Genomic DNA, 16,173 nt, shown 5'->3' with positions numbered 1-16,173 from the left:
AAAAAAAATTAGAATAGAATGTCTTTGAGCTGGAGCATCCACGTTGGACTTTACAAATAAGCAACAAGTGAACTCTTTCCTCTGGCTAAGCCGTTTATACTTTGGGGTCATTTGTGGCAGTTAACCTACACTGAACTACACTCAAATGAATAAAAACTCCACCATCCCCTCTAATGGGAGGGATGGCTGTTTGCTAGCTTCTGGTAAGAGGAATACAAATAAAAAGATGTTTTTAGAGTCGCAACCTCTCAAATTGATCTGTTGTGGGAAGTCAACCAGGAACATCATAGAACAAAAGCTATAATGAGTCACCACGGTAATAACATGAAGTCATGTGAATAACTTGAAGAAGTGTTTCTTTAAGTGTGATGAATAGTTCTGCTTTTCTGTGTGCCTAAAAAGACAATTAAGACCCTGGAGCTGGTTAACTTGTAATTTTGGGGAAACCCATCAAGTCCCAAGGCTGACAGCTTTAGAATCTGCTCTAAATTTGTTGAAAGATGACTACCTATGGGCTCAGAGGGCTCACTGCTTCCCACCCCACCCCCATAACTCTGTTCTGTGGCAGTGAGTTAGGATTTGAAGGGAAGGTTAGGAGGAACTAGAAAGGCACTTCCCTACAGCTTCATGTCTGAGGCTGCAGAAAGGGACTTCCCACAGTGAGCAAAGAATGAGTGAATAGTCAGTCCCTGGTGGTGCAAGGGGTTAAAGCACAGCACTGTGAAGGTGTCCACAGCCACTTTGGCAGGAGTTCCATCCCTGGCCAGGGAGCTGACCCACATGGTGCAGCAGACCTCTCCTGTCTTCCCTCAGCAGTGTACTTCAGTCAGTTTGCCTGTTCTGCTCCCCACTCTGTCTCTGGTGAATCCTGTCACTACCCCTGCATCTCTGGCCTGTATCCCACTTCTGTATGCATAAATAAATAAATCTTTTTAAAAAGTTAAAGCCATTCTGGCCCTCCCTGGTGGCGCAGCGGGTTAAAGCACTGCACTGAGAAGCTAAAGCCACTTCCGCATGAGTTTGATTCCCGCCTGCCCCGGAGGTGACCACATGGTGTGGCAGACCTCTCCTGACCCACCCGCTGCTCCCCTCAGCAGTGTACTTCGTCGATCTGCCTGTTCTGCTCCCCACTCTGTCTCTGGTGAAGCCTCTCACCGCCCCGAGCCTCTGGCCTGTACCCCAGCTCTGTATGCATAAATAAATAAATCTTAAAAAAAAAAAAAGTTAAAGCCATTCTTTGATGAAGCAACAGACCTTGGTTTCTGTCCATCCAGTAGCAGGAGTTTCATGAAATAAGCAGGACTGTCACCCTAACACACACAGATCGATGCCATATTATCAAAAGGGGCAGTTGTACAGTGAAGAACAGAGCTGGACTCTTAGGAAACTCGATGCATTACAGACAGACATCTACTTAAAATGATGCACTTCTGAAACTTGCATAATATTATAATGCATGTTACTTCAGTTAAAAAAATGTTAATGTCACTTCATTTATATATGATTGGGGAAAATGATCAAAGAAACTTTCTTTATGCATGGTTAGAGAGAAATGATCAAAGAAAACATTGACAGCCAAAGGCAATCTGTCTTCCCGAGGGAATCCCTGGGCAAGGAATCTGATAGGATGATGCAATCTCACTGCACCTGACAGAAAAGTCACCTATTATCAGGAGAAATGAAACCCCCTCAGAGATGAATGAGGTTTACAAGGAACCAGACACTGTTGTCCCTGTGTGGATGAAGCGTGGTCATAACTGGTGATATTCCAAAAGCTTGCGTCATCTGGGGTGCTCCAGGCAGGACTAGAACCCCAAAGAAAGAGCCTCCTGTTTAGATTATAAGCAGCCCTGAGCAAGGCTTAGAAGCTCTACATTTGACACAGACTTCAACATTAGCCAGCCCCCACGACTTCTTTCCTTCTATTTCACAGCAGGCTGAATGAGATCAAAGTTCACCTTGTGGTATGTTTAAAGCATTAAAAACTTGAAATGACACTACAAGGGCAGGAACTGCCAGACCTCAAGACCAGAATGTTCTACCTGGCTCTTACCAGTGTAAGCCATTTTGCATTTGAGAGTATCAGGAGCAAGGGTAACTATCAGTATGCCCACCCCACATGAAGGATTAAGGGATGAATCCTCAATTCTTTTACCCTCTTCTGGAGATGGATTCTGAAATACCCAAGAACCCTGCCAGAATTCAGACACAGCCAGAGCACAGTGTACACACACATGAAGCTGCTCCAAGCTCTTTTCTGCTAAGGAGTCTGATCAAGGAAAGTCAGCCATTACTGAGATGAAAGTTGGTGGTTTGTTTGGCATAAAATTCCTTCATTCAATGTATAGACTAAGTGGCAAATAAAAAGATAACCAAGATCATGAATCTTTAGTGGGTTTTAAGGAATTAAACACACACTCTCTCATGTGACCTCTGCCCTGGCACTTCCTAAGTGTGGATAGTGGCATCTGGAGAGCACACGCATTTCCACATTCTCCCGGCAAGTTACCTGGACACTTAGGCAAGAACCGCCTCTTGTGGTTGAGTCCAAGGCTCTCCCCACTTTGAAACAGAGACTTTTACGGGGCGGAGGGGGGAGGTGTGAAATCCACTGGACGGTGGTAGTGTTCCAGTGCTGTGGTGTTGAGCATATGTAATCACACTCACTGAATAGGGGTAAACCAGTACTCCTGCGATACAGACAGGATCCTAAACTGACTTAACCACAATAAAATAAGTAAACAAAACGCTGCCTCTCTGGTGGCCCCAGGCTTTATCAGAAAAGCCACCCACCTGCCAAAAGCCACCCCATCCTCCATCACCACTCCCCGGCTGGCCTCTGCACTGTGGCCCTGCAAGAGCCCAATGAAAACTCAAGAGAAGGGTAACACAGGACAGAGCAAGACCTGCAAGAGAGGGCCTCCCTGGTGGCGCAAGGGGTTAAAGCGCAGCTCTATGGAGCTGGCCACAGCCACTGCAACAAGAGTTGGATCCCAGGCCATGGAGCTGACCCACAGGGCACAGCAGACCTCTCCTGACCCACCCAGTGTTCCCCTCAGCAGTGTATCAGCAGGACAGTGGATCCATCTGTTCTGCTCCCCATGCTGTCTCTGGTGAATCTTGTCATGCCCCACACCTCTGTCCTGTACCCCAGTTCTTATATGCATAGATACATACATACATAAATGATCAGTGACAGGAAACTGGGGTCCCACACAGCGCATAGTAGGTCTTGAGTTGGTCATTGAAACACTCTTAGAATTACAGTAAAAGTTATTTTAAATGTTTAATTGTTTCTGGGACAGTCATTACAGATCATTTCTTCTCCTCCTTATTCTAATTTTTTGTATATCCTGATTTTTTAATTTTAAGAATGCAACTTAAGAGAGGCAAAGAGTGTTGGCAGTGGGCCGAGAGGTGTCGAGTGTACCTGCCTGCCTGGCTCCTGGTAATACAGAAGCTTCCAGGTGCTAAGGACAACAGCCCAGGACTGTCCGAGGCCCCTGTCCTCTGGGGCCCTGTGTTCTAGAAGGCGCTGGGTTGGGTATAATGGGTCAGAGGAGAGAGGTACACATTTTAAGAAAGTTTAAGACGCTCCCAGAAAGCGTCTCTGAAACAGCGACACTGAGCAGAGACTGAAGAGAAGGAGTAATGGTGGCTCAGGGGTCCGGTGGGGAGTCCACCCCAAGGGTCACCCCAGCTCACGCATGGCTAGTGAGCACCAGGATGTGAGGTGTGGCTGCAAGCTGCCTCGTGGTCACAACACCTGACCCTGCCCTGAGTCACCTCAGTGCTGGCCCAGGTACAGTCCAGACACCTGTGAACAATGGCAACGCTTCACTTTCCTGAACACCTGTTACTTTCCAACACACTGTCCCTCTCGCTTCACTTGTCTAGAGTACAATAGTCATGTTATCGCCACATTAGAGCTAGACCAAAGGGACCAGCGGACTCAATCAACCCGTCAGCCTCACACCACCTCAAGGGAGCCACTGAGCTGAGAAGGACCCTTCTCCATCCTATCTGAGTAGATCTCCCAGAAGCTTGCGAGGTAACAGGACCATGCAATTCAGCATTGACCTTCTCCACCGTACCCTCAAACTGGAGCTGGTTAGCCCCTTGCTAACTGAATCCCCCAGTGTCCTGTCCTGAAGGTCAAGGACACCGGCTGTGGAATCAGACGGTTCTGATTTCTGTCTCCACCTCGTCCTTTGGTCCTGACTTTGGGCAGATTTCCAAACTTCCTTCATGTCCCCCGTTGTTTAAAAAAAAAAAAAAGGAGGGGGGATAATCATACTTAGCTGTGGAAGTTGTTGGAAGGATTAAACAAAATTATACTTACAAAGCACTTAATGCAGGAGCTGGCACACACCAAGCCATCAAAAAGAGTAAACTCTGATTAAAGTAGGGACCTAGAGACAGGATTTAATCCCTCCCCACTCCAAGCCAACACTGCAGTTCCAGCAAACCAGCTACCAGATGCTGTTGCTTAAAATAGAAGTGCCGAAGCCTCTGAGCACCGCCGGCCCCACCCTGCTCTGCCTGCCCTGCATGGCCCTGGGGGCAGCCTGAGTCATCCCAGCTGCCCCAGGACTGCAGGAAGGCCCCCCAGCCTGTGCTGCCCAGACCCATAACACCCCACCCCAGCTTTCCAGTTCTCAGAGAGATAAATGGCAGCGGGAGAAGCCTAACGGCTTCTGGGTCTCATCTCCCATCTGTCCAGCCCTGGCTTGTGCGGAGCCTGGCCGGCAGGATTTGAGCTGCAGAGAAGAGTAGAGAGGCCAGATCCTTTCTATGGGTAGCTAGTTGTTACTCAAAGCAATCTCCTTATCTAACAGAAGCTAAAACCTTTTTCAGTCTTGTTCTTTGACCTGTTTGCTTTGTTCCCCTTCGCCAGCACCTTAGAAAGAAGAAAACACTTCCTGGAAATTACCTGAGTCACTCTGCAAAGGCGACTTGTACCCCGTTTTTTGAAAGAATGGAGATGCAAATTGGCTCACGTTTCAGTTCATGATCAACGCCCCACTTCATCTGCCTCTTCCCCCTGCCGTTCCCCAGGTGGTTGGGGGTTTCTTGACAACCCCCCTCTTACCAGACAGTGGTGGGGGGGGTCACATCTAAATATTGGTGCCAGAGGCAGGGCAGAAACCACCTCGCCTAGAGGTTCCCAGCCCAGCTGCCCACTAGACCCACCTGGGGAGCTTGAAAATACTAAGGCTCCTCCCACCTCCACCAGGTATAGCAGCATCTCTAGGGTTAGCACTGGGCATTTTACATCCTCGTCCGGGATCTTCCCATCCAGCCCAGTAACCCCTAATTCAGAGTCACGGGTTTCCTTGACAGTGACAGAGGACCTCTTGGTAGAGAAAAACAACCTCCATATACACCATTTCAGGGGAGACACAGACACCCTGAGTTTCTTCTGAAAGGTCAGACTTTCCTCTGGGAAAATGAAGAGTGAGTCGGGTAGGAAAAGATGGCGCCTCAGCTCAGCCACTGAGGAATGAAATAACAGAAAGCCACCCACCCACCCTCTTCCTCAATTAGCAGTGAGCCCCATCACAGGTGATCTTCTCCAACTGAACCTAGCAAAGCACCACAAATGAGGAAGGCTTTGATTGCCCTCTGCCTTACCAGCTGCATGTATTGGGCCACTCTCGAATAAATTGTGTAACAAAGTTGATCAGTCCACTGCAACTAGACTCAGGAAAGCACACTAATTCTCCTACACATGTGTTGGGTTGAAGGGAACATGTGTCCCCTACCCCACAAGAGATATATCCAACCCCCTGTGAAGGTGCCCTTATTTGGAAATGGGATCTCTGCAAATGTCAAGTTAGGACATAAGCATTAGGATGGGCCCTCATCCCACGGGGCTGGTGCCCTTGTTAGAAGAGAAAAGACTGCAAAGACCTGACAGGGCCAGAGAGCACCTGTCACACCAGAGGCAGCAGCTGGACTGATGCTCTAGAAGCCAAGGAAGGCCAGCTCAGGGGCCACCAGCTGCTGGGAAGAGGCAAGGAGGGTTCTCCCCTGCAGGTGTCAGGGGGAGCGCAGCCCTGCAGACACTGTGAGTTCAAATTTCTGGCATCCTGAAGAATATGAAAGTAAATTTCTTTTTTTTTTTAAAGATTTATGTTTGTTTATTTATGCATGCAAGAACTGGGGTAAAGCCAGAGGTGTGAGAGGAGGAGAAGGTTCACTGGAGACAGAGTAGGGAGCAGAACAGGTGGCTCTACTGAAATACACTGCTGAGGGGAGCAGCGGGCAAGACAGGAGAGGTCTGCTGCGCCATGTGGGTCAGCTCCCTGGCCAGGGGTCGAACTCATGCTGCAGTGGCTGCAGACAGCTTCATAGTGCTGAGACTTTAACCCCTGAGCCACCAGGAAGGGCCTAAATTTCTGTTGCTTTAAGCCACCATGTGTGTCCTTTGTGATATGCCTTTTCGTGGTCCTGGATGGAGACAGCATCTGGGACCGAGAAGCTGCAGAGCGGGGCTGCTGGACTGCCTGGTAGGGTATGTCCTCCACGGGACTGCTGAGGCTGGCCTCTGCTGCTTCTTCAGGAAGTTTCCACTTGAATATTTTGTTCATGGCCCCCTGCTTGTGTCCTGTGGCTACTTTCCTGTCTCTGAGGGCCATATCCCTGTCCTGGTCATGCCATCCCTGGGGGGCAGGGATGGTATCTCTTGTTGACATGCATCCCAGCCCCTGGCACAAAGCAGACTCTGAATGAGGGCTGGTGCGGATGCATGAATGCATAGGTGGTATTCAGTCTTGTTCTGACCCACTTCCCTGCAACTCCTGGCCTGGTGCCACCCACTTTACCTGGCTTGTCTGGTGTCAAATGAGTCCTTCGCCATTTCTGAGCCTTGTTTCGGATGACCTTTTACAGGCCTCTCTTCCTCTGCTCTTCCCTAAATCCTTGTGTTTCCCAAGTGTATTTTTCACCTCACTCTGTTTAGCTCTTCTAGTTGCATCTACCACTGGGGTTCATCGGATGCCCCAACTTGGGGCACGCTCTCCCCTGCAGTTCACAGTCAAACATCCATGCGGTCTGCTGGATGTTTCCACTTGAATGTCCCACAAGTACAAATAAGAGTCGATTGACTTTACTTCTCCTTTTTAGTTCACATCTGTCCCCTCTTCTAATCTAATACTCTATCATCATTGAGGCCTTTATCGTCTTTCGGAACAATCTCCTCTGTGGTTTCTTAGATTTTACCCATTATTTCCTTCAAATCCATCCTTTATGTAGACACTAGACTGAGATTTCTAAAATATTAACTTTCCAGTTACTCCCTGTTTCTGCAAGCACCATCATTCTACAAGATAAAGTGCAGGTCCTCTGATATGGCAGAGGAAGCCCTGCTTATCTCTCCAACCTAAACCCTGCTCTTCTGCTATTTTAAGAGCCAGAAGCACCAAAGTGTGTCATACACCATGCTGTTGTCATCAAGCTTTCGCTCGTGCCAGCTCCTCTGAGAGAATACGCTAGTTAAGTGCTCCTTCTCTAAGATTTGTGGTGATGGGGCCCTTCTTGTTGGCGCAAGGGGTTAAGCCTCAGCACTGTCCTCAGAAGCTGTCCACAGCTGATGCAGCACGAGTTCAATCCCCAGCCAACGAGGTGACCCACAGGGTGCAGACCTCTCCTGTCCCTCTACTGCACCCTTCAGTGTATTTTGGTAGTTCTGTTCTGCTCCCCACTCTGTCTCACCCCCCACACCTCTGGTCTGTACCCTAGTTCTTGTGTGCGTAAATAAATAAATCTTTAAAAAAAGAAAAAGGGAGAAATTTCTAAAAAAGAAGTCATTGTGATGGTGGATAGCTTTAAACAATGGAGTTCAATAATCTAGTTCCTGGTATTCGTGCCCTGTGTGATCCCCTTCCCTTGAGTGGGGCTTGGACACAGTGACTTCTTCCTAACAACTAGAACACAGCAAAGTAATAGGATGTTACCTTTGTGGTTAGGTTATGAAGGACTGTGAGTTCAATCTTATTTGTGTGTTCTTTTTCTCTCTCCCTCTCCCCTCCCTGGTACTTCTCTTGCTCCTCTGATGGTCCACATGGCAAGAAATCACAGATAACCTCAAACCAGCCACCAGTTAGGAACTGAGGCTCTCAGTCCAACAACCTCAGAGAACTGAGTTCTTCCAATAATCACATGACAGAGCCTGGAAGTAGATCCTTCCTCATTTGACCCTTCAGATAAGACCACAGCTGCGTCAACACCCTGACTGAGACCTTGCAAGAATTTAAAAAAAAAAGAAAAAGAAATTTTATTTATTTATGCATACAGAACTGGGTACAGGCCACAGGTACAGGAGTAGTGAAAGGATTCACCAGAGGCAGAGCAGGAAGCAGAACAGGCAAATCTACGAAGTCCACTGCTGAGAGGAGCAGCAGGTGGGTCAGGAAATGTCTGCTACGCCATGTGGGTCAGCTCCCTGGCCAGGGGTCGAACTCATGGTGAAGTGGCTGCGGTGAGCTTCACGGTGATGCACTTTAATCCATTTACCACCAGAGAGGGCCCTGCCTTGGGGGAATTTCTAACACAGAAATAGCCAATGAATCTACATAATCCACACCTACACTCCCGACTCATAGAAATTATGAGATAATAAATCTCAATTGTTGTAAATTGTTAAATTTGGGACTAATTTGCTACATAGTAATATGTAACTAACACACCCATCTTAGGCAACATGAAGACTGTATATCTCTTGCCAAACACACACACACACTCATTCAGAGCTCCTTCACCTCTCAGTACTGTACTTAACAGGTGAATTGCAATTACCTGTTTTGTTTGGCATCTTCACCAGACTAGGGACATTTGGGGCTTATTTGATATTTGTATCTCTAGTGTCAGGTATAGATTTGGGCACCGTATAGTCACAAATTACCATCTGGATAAATGAATGAGTAAATGAACAAATGAAGCTCATTTTGCCTTCATCACATATGTGATACGGAAGATAAAATAAATTAGGTCAACATTATATTTGTAGGTTGGTGATGCAAACATAAAGTTAATTAACATAAATGTGAGTAAAATAAATGTCGGATCATGATCAGAAAATTGTGTTAGGAAACAAAAGATAGAAGGTCCATTCTGACCTGGGCAATCTGAAACTTTCTCAGAGGAAATGGATTTTGACATTGACCTTGAAGAGCTTTGAGCAACAAAGAGGGAAAGGAAAAGAATCCAAAGTTAATGAAAAGCACAAACAAATCCTAGAACGAGAAGAAATTTAGCCAGAGAGTCAAGCCTGATGCCCATGGGAGAGAAGCCAGAAGGACATGAAAATTGGAAATCAATTAGATTAACAGGGAGCACGTGAAGTGAGTACGCTTAGAGAATGATTGAAAGGGGAACTTTGGGAAACTGACATTTAAAAAACCAAAGGAAAGCAGAACTTGCTCAGTCAAGACACATGGTGTGGTAGGCAACCATTTTGCATAAGGAGGTAATACACATAAACTGAGAGGATGCAATGGGAAAGGAGGCCTTGAGAGGTGGCAGCTGAGCTACTAGTGACCTTGAAGAAAACAGAATCTACGAATAAATGGAAGAGTAGGACTGATTACAAATGATGAAAGCACAGTAGGTTGAGGAAGTCAATCAAGGACCACCAGCCTTGGAAGTATTTCAGCGAAAACGTGGTAGGCCTGCTTGTTAAGATTCTGAGTCATCTGAGTCTCCCAGTGACCTTGACAGTGAAGTAACCTATCTGGTGAGCATCTCTTTATTGGAAATAGAAGACACCTGTCCCTTCCTGGCTTTTTTCCTTCTTTCCAGCAAATAGCTGCCTGGTTTATTACTATTAATTCTAGACCATTGGCCAATGTCTCGTCTGAATTAGCTAAGTCAGAGAGGATGCGCTGTTCATCTCTTCTCAGTATGTACTTCACAATTCTGATAAAATCTTGATAGTATTTGGCTTTTATAAACTCTTTGTAATGCCCAATTATTTTATATTTTTTAGCAATCATTTCCTGGGAGCTGACCTGAAGAACATAATCAGCGCCATGTTCTTAAAACTGCCATTCCAGGGGAAACTTTTACTCCCCCCTGGGTGGAATCTGCATTCTCGTGCACTCCTGTATAGATAAGGTGTAGAGGGCCAATCGCCTTTGGCCGACAGCCAACACCATATTTAGGAAACCGTGTAAAGGTCAGCCAAACCAATCACTAGCTACCCCTTTGTCCTGAGGTCTGCATGCCAAAGAAAGGACTATAAAATCTGCTCTTCCCTTTGTTCTGAGCCTTTCCTGCCACCTAGGTGCCTCTGATGTGTGGTTAGGCCCAAGCTCAAGCTTGCAATAACGTTTCCTCTTGTCTTTACAGTGGTGTGGCTGGCTTTTTCTGGGTAATGCGTCCCATTCTAGCATAACAGACAAACAGCCAGGCCTTAGGCTTCAAGCACTTCCTCCATGATCAAGTTTAATCCCCTTATAAATGCTGTGATTCCATAGAGCCAGAGAAGGGAGGGTAGGATTATCCCCTTCTCAGCAATGAGCCAAAAATGGGGAAAAGAAGTGGATCTAGTTTATTTATTGAAGATCATGAATTCAATCTGCTAGGCATACACATTATACAAACAAGCACATTTCAAGCATACAAGGGTGACAGTCTGTTTCTGGGGCCCTGAGGTCAGTATGCACTTCCAGGAGACTCTTTTGAATACAAGACAGTTCTAGGCAAACCAGGGCCAGAGAACAGCCTGCAGACATCAGGAAAGAAACAAGAAAGTGTTGTAGTAAAGAAAGGGGCTGATATCTGGGTCCCTCCTGCAGTGGAAAGAAGTCCTCCATAACTGTAAGAATTGAGCATGTTTGTTTGGTTGTTTTTAATATTTATTTATTTGTTCACACAGAACTGGGGTACAGGCCAGAGGTGCAGGGGCAGTGAGAGACTTCACCAGGGACAGAGTTGGGTGAAGAACAGGCAGATCGACGAAGTACACTGCTGAGGGGAGCAGCAGGCCCGTCAGGAGAGGTCTGCAGCACCATGTGAGTCACCTCCCGGGCAACTGGTGGAGATCAAACTCACAGTGAAGCAGCTGCCCCTGGCATGCTGAGCTGCGCTTTAACGGGCTGCGCCACCAGGGAGGGCCACAGAGCATGTTTGTTTCTAAAAGGTGGAGTTCCACACCTTTTAATTTGACCAGCTCAATCTTTCCTTTTTCCTTTCATGAATCGGACAACATCCATCCCTTCTGGCTAGTGAAGGGTTTTCTTTTAGTTTATTCTTGAAAACGTATGGTTGCAAGCAAGCATACACATTATTGCCTCCTTTTCCTCCTTCCTGCTCAAGTGAGGAACACCAGCTCACGTGCATCGTCTGGGCCATTGCCTTCCTGGGCGGTGAGAGGACTCACCAGAAACAGAGTGGAGAGCAGAACAGGCAGATTGCGAAGTACTGCTGAGGGTCTTGTTGCACCGTGTGGGTCAGCTCCCTGGCTGGGGATCTAACTCCCACAACTGAATTTCAAAGTTAAATAACAGTTTTAATCACGATTTGCTAATTCTCAGAAATGTCTTCTTAAAAATGTGACACCAATAAAAATCTCAAGGAGGAAAGCAACTTTCTCTCACTGTATTGGCTGGTGTTGTTTCTGCCTCTCTCCCTCCCCCCCAAGCCCCTTCTTTCTAGAGGTCTCTCTGTGTTTTACCCAACTGCTTTCTGATGAACTGATAAAAGCACGCATTTCTTTCCTGAAGACAGGTAACCTGGAAATCTCCCGCTAACACGGAACCTTCAAACATCAGAGAATTTCCTCATCTATGACCAGCCGCTGAGCCCTGCTCCTCCCCCACTCGTCCACATGAATCATCAAGAGTGCAGAGAACTTAATTTACATGGTCTCTATTGTTAGGGTCAAACCAAAAAAAGGGTGGCAGCAATTTTTCTTTCTTCCTAACTTCTTGGCTTTGCTGAAGTAGGGTACTTGGGGGGAGGGGCGGGGGCCACCCACAAAACACACAATTTGCTGTCGTGACTGGCCTCTTTCACCCTTTTCTTTCCCATTACAAATAGCTCCTGCAGGTCTGTCTCCGAAGGGGCTGTTTTGGCTTGAGTTGGTCAAAAGGCGAGTCGGTGGGGAGTGCATCTTTCAGAATTCATTCCATACACGTCTCCCACTAAATCCCGCCCAGGTAAGGACTGCCACGTCCCTCTCCCTGCTGGTTTGGGGCTTCTGAATGAGACTGGAGATCCTTTCCCGCGTTTGCATATTCATGGGGCGATTGCCTAGTCTGGATGCCGCTAAAGAAGTGAGAACTTACGCTGCCGTCGTCGGTATTTTTGACTTATCAGCTGGTTTAATATTCAACCTCCCTCTCTTAGAAAACCAGAGGTACAAAACTTGATTGTATTTAATGAGGCACTGGGCTGGAAAGCAAACGACATTGCTCTGGAATGGGCACCCTGCCCCCACCCAATGAGGGCCTCTGGAGAAGTCTGCTTGGAGGTCTCAAAACACAAGTTCATATCCTGCGTCTTCCACGCTTTTGCCAGTTGACTTTGGGGACATTGCTATTACCTGAAGTGGCTGCTTCCACTATAAAATGACAAAGATAATCATATTTGCCCAACAGGTGAGCTGTGCCCAGTAGGTGAAATGATCAAATAATATTTCTATTATGCATGCTGGGACATAATTAAATGGTACTTATCATGTGACAATTTTGTTTGTAACAAGAAGCAAACTTATAGTGGCCCGTGTGGATGCAACTCAGGTTACTGACTGAAGGCTAGAATAAAAGCAGACAAGACTTGACCTTTGTTGTCCAAATTAATTTTTTTTTAATGTTTCCTCTAGAGGAGAGCTGATCCTTCCAAATTCCCCAATGAAGCCTGCTTACCCGAATCGACTCAAGTTCAAAATAAAGAGAAAGGATCTTCTTCCTATATGTTGAGGGAGCATTATGTAAATCAGAATCTGATTTTTTATGGGATACATGCAAGGGGCTTCACACAATTGAACAGTGTTCAAGAGGGGCCTCCCTGGTGGCTCAAGGGGTCAAAGCACAACGATATGAAGGTCTCCACAGGTACTGCAGCACTAGTTCCATCCCCAGCCAGGCCAGGGAGCTGACCCACATGGCGCAGCAGACCTCTCCTGTCTCCCTGCTGCTCCCTTCAGCAACGTACTTCAGTCAAACTGCCTGTTCTGCAAACCCCTGCACCTTTGATCTACACCCCAGTTCTTGTATACATAAATAAATAGAAATAAATCTTCTAAAAAATAAGCAATATTCGCCCCTCCCTGGTGGCGCAGCGGGTTAAAGCACAGCATTAAGAAGCTTAAGCCACTTCTGCATGAGTTCGCCGCCTGCCCCAGAGGAGATCCACATGGCGCGGCAGACCTCTCCTGACCTGCCCGCTGCTCCCCTCAGCAGTGTACTTCATCGATCTGCCTGTTCTGCTCCCCTCTCTGTCTCTAGTGAATCCTCTCACCCTCCGCATCTCTGGCCTGTACTCCAGTTCTATATGAATAAATAAATAAATCTTTAAAAAAAAAAGCATTTAAAAATAAAAAAAAAAGCAATATTCATGAAACCTGTTATGTCCGGGGGTAAGAACTATTTTGTCATTACTGGGAGGTTACAAATGAAAACCAGATGCCCCATCAAGGGAAAACTGCCATTTCCTCTTCTGCCCACACTGCCCTTCCTACTTTCTTTTCCTCTCGCCTAACAATCTTAATTGGGCAAGATTGCCACAGCCTTGTAAGGAAGCTAGTATCTAACCCTCAGGCTTGAAGACAAAAGTAAATGACATTACTGAGCGGAAGCCAAACACATTCTCACCTCCTTTGATTCTCCAGATGTTTTGAAATGGGGGTGTCCTACACCCTTTCATAAGATAACAGAGATCAAGCAATATACCAGAGCTCCATAGAAGTGGCAAAAAGACCAAAGTCCCGGCAGGAACAGTTGCTGGGAAAGGGACTTTGTGACTTCAAAAAGAACTAAAGAAAGATGGGAAACTGAAATGCGCAAATCTTGTAAACTCCTGTAGGGATCCTTAGTGAGAAACACAATGACCTTCTCTTCTAAAACACAGTAATCAAAGGATTCTTTGCATATTATATTATATTTGCAATCTAAACCTAAGCCCAAGTAGCATGCTCTGTGGAGATTCTGATCACAGAGAGAGGACCCAGGTGCACTGAGGAAAAGAATCCTAAAACCCACCTATCACCTTTATCGATTTCCTCATTTCTGTTTTTCATAAAGGAGCCAGTTTGAAAAAGAAGACAGTGGGTGGGTGTGACTATTTCACTCTGAATGTGTTAAACTGATTTCTCAAGGTTCTTAAAAGAGAAATGAAAGTTCTAGGCAGGATTGTCTTGGCAAAGGTTTGTTCTTGAACCATGACCTATTACTTGAGAATACTCAAGTGATTAACACCATCGGGTGTGTTCTGTCAGGTGACCCCATCTGTCTCAGCTGTCGAGCAGAGGAATAAGGCGGAATAAGGTGGTGAGAAAAGGCACAAGGCACAGTAAATGCTCATCTACAAGGAAAGACAAGACTGACTTGTCCTTCCACGACTTACAATCAATGTTTGGGAGAACAATCTGGAAAACAGATTTGCTTTCCTTTTTTTTTTTTTTAAATTTATTTATTTATGCACACAAGAACTGGGGTATAGGCAGGAGGTGCAGGAGCGGTGGGAGGATTCACCAGAGACAGGGTGGGAAGCAGAACAGGCAGATGGACTGAAACACACTGCTGAGGGGAGCAGCGGGCAGGTCAGGAGAGGTCTGCCGGCCATGTGGGTCACTCTCTGGCCCAGGACAGAGCTTGTGCTGCAGTGGCTGCCGACAGCTTCATAAGCTGAGACCCAAGCCTTGCACCACTAGGGAGGCCCCCAGATAATTTTTCTCTAATGGCTTTCCGTCCATTTCCCTACTTCTTTTCCAATATTTTTCTCTCCTATTGTTTGAAATGAGATCAGGAGGGACCACTCAAGACTGGGGGTTGGGGGATGTAAAACCTTCAGACCCCCCCCTTGCCATCCCATTCTTCTGCTATAAGCTACAAATAACCTTAAAGATGATCTGGTTGCTTGATTTCAGAGTATACTTCTGACTCAGACATGCTCATTGGCCAAGGTCACAGGGCTCATTTGTGGTTTTGGGTGCAAGTCCAGCTACAGGATCCCATGGGTGCTCTTTGCACTAATCACTTGCAGTCATCATGCTCCATAGGTGTCACCTATCTTCCTGGTGCCTCATTCCCTCTGAACGGTTGGAATTTGGCAGCATTTTCCTAAGTTAGGGTGTTCCAGCCTCAGTGATGTAGGGTAGGGTGCAGTTATTGTAAGAGACTTCAAAACCGAAACCATAGTACAGAGTCTGTAAAGAGCAATGATCTCAGCCAAAGATGCACTGGTTAGAGACACAACCCTTCAAGTACATACAGACTGTTGAGCTTTCATCTTAAATACAAATATCCAAACATTTTTTAGGCCCTAGTTTTTAATCAGTCAACAAATACAATTATGGGAACTCTTAATATTATACTTCTCCGAAAATAAGTGTTCTACCTGAAGGTTGTGAATTGTGCCCAAGCCTTCCTGTGTTACTCCTTAAGAGTAAGAAATACTAACAGAGCTAACACCAGGGCTCAACCCTGGCTATGCAGAGGTTTGGGAACAGGAGCTACTCCTCCACTCACCTTCAAATTGAATCATGCAGATCGTCGATGACACCCCTTTTATGAAGTCAGTGTCCTCTTCCTGCTTCTGCAATGCAAAATCCTTCCCCCCGGGGAGCCCATGATCTGGATCTGATTGCCTTCCTCGATTTCCACCACCCCAGCTTATCTTCTTCCTCCATTTGCTCTGCCTCCCTCCCCAGATGGGAAGCAATTCACATTCCAGGATTTCAGCAGATTGAGGGAGGGCCTGGGTTGAAGATGCAACTCCCAGATCAAAGCTACAAGGTTATCTCTTTGTTCCCACACTGAGACCGGAAGATCACTTAAGTTACACCCATGCACATGACTAGTTTCAGATGAAGCAATACTAGCAACACCCGGCTGGTGCCAGCGGAAAGGAGAAGCATGTAGTTACCTCAAAGGAAAGGGAGAGCCCAGGCATACCCACAGGCAGACAGCAAGTCCCAATAGCACTAATTAATTGTGAATCTGTGTAGGA

This window comes from Condylura cristata, unplaced genomic scaffold (genome assembly GCF_000260355.1).
Source record: "Condylura cristata isolate star-nosed mole 26May11 unplaced genomic scaffold, ConCri1.0 scaffold00016, whole genome shotgun sequence".
Classification (NCBI taxonomy): Eukaryota; Metazoa; Chordata; class Mammalia; order Eulipotyphla; family Talpidae; genus Condylura; species Condylura cristata.
This window is presented reverse-complemented; position numbering follows the sequence as displayed.